This window comes from Poecilia reticulata, unplaced genomic scaffold, assembly GCF_000633615.1.
Source record: "Poecilia reticulata strain Guanapo unplaced genomic scaffold, Guppy_female_1.0+MT scaffold_253, whole genome shotgun sequence".
Lineage (NCBI taxonomy): Eukaryota > Metazoa > Chordata > Actinopteri > Cyprinodontiformes > Poeciliidae > Poecilia > Poecilia reticulata.
Window position 1 is genome coordinate 190,804 of NW_007615037.1, and position 1,020 is coordinate 191,823.

Sequence of the window (1,020 nt, forward strand, 5' to 3'; positions counted from 1 at the left end):
CCACGCTAACTAGATTAGCCACCGTTGCTATTAGCCACGCTAACTAGATTAGCCACCGTTGCTATTAACCACGCTAACTAGATTAGCCACTGTTGCTATTAACCACGCTAACTAGATTAGCCACCGCTGCTATTAGCCACGCTAACTAGATTAGCCACCGTTGCTATTAGCCACGCTAACTAGATTAGCCACCGCTGCTATTAGCCACGCTAACTCAGCGGTGGTAGATTAGCTCATTTAAACACCTGCTGTATTGAAGATCTGTCAGTTTTTGTGTAGATCGCCTTTTTTATTTTAAGCTGAATCAAAACACACCTTATTCCACAGCACATCTATATGTTAAGTTAGTCAAAGTCAAGCATAACTGACCTACTTCCCTCTCCCTCGCTATTTTTCCTTAGTTAAAACTTATTTCTCACCTTGTTATCTACTCATAGTGCAGACAGTTCATAGCACTGCATCCTTTTTATATGAGCTCACATTTCAGTCTAGCAGGGAAATGGGGGCGGGAACCTGCGTGGGTGACGTCATGCTGCAAGGAGTCTAGTTTAAAATAACATTCAGTTCAGAATATCGTGATATATATCATGTATCGCAAATATATATATCAGGATAAGAGATTTTCCTCACATCCTCCAGCCCAACTTCGCTGTCCGTCTGAAAACCAGAGCGCTGCTGATCCTAGAGCTCAGTCACAGCTGGACTCTCGTTCCTGACCAGAACCACTGGACCCGGGCCGACCTGGTTCTGGACCCATTGCAAAACCACGGAGAAAAAGTCTACAGCGACTTTTCATCTACTGATGACCACAGCGTGAGCAGCAGACGTCTACCTGTAGAAACAGACTTTCACCTGAGGGAACTTCAGGAACAGCAGCAAAGACTTTAGGACTAAAACATCCAGAACCACTGAAACGTCTCCTCACCACCTCTCACTGAACAGTTCTCTGTCACTGAACAGTTCTCTGTCTCACTGAACAGTTCTCTGTCACTGAACAGTTCTCTCACTGAACAGTTCTCT

The 1,020-nt window shown here is 44.7% G+C and overlaps 1 protein-coding gene across 1 annotated transcript in view; it reads right to left on the reverse strand.

The window, feature by feature from the left end:
* Positions 1 to 1,020, reverse strand: part of plxna3 (plexin A3) — a 58,904-nt gene that overhangs the window by 57,092 nt on the left and 792 nt on the right. The window lies entirely within an intron of this gene.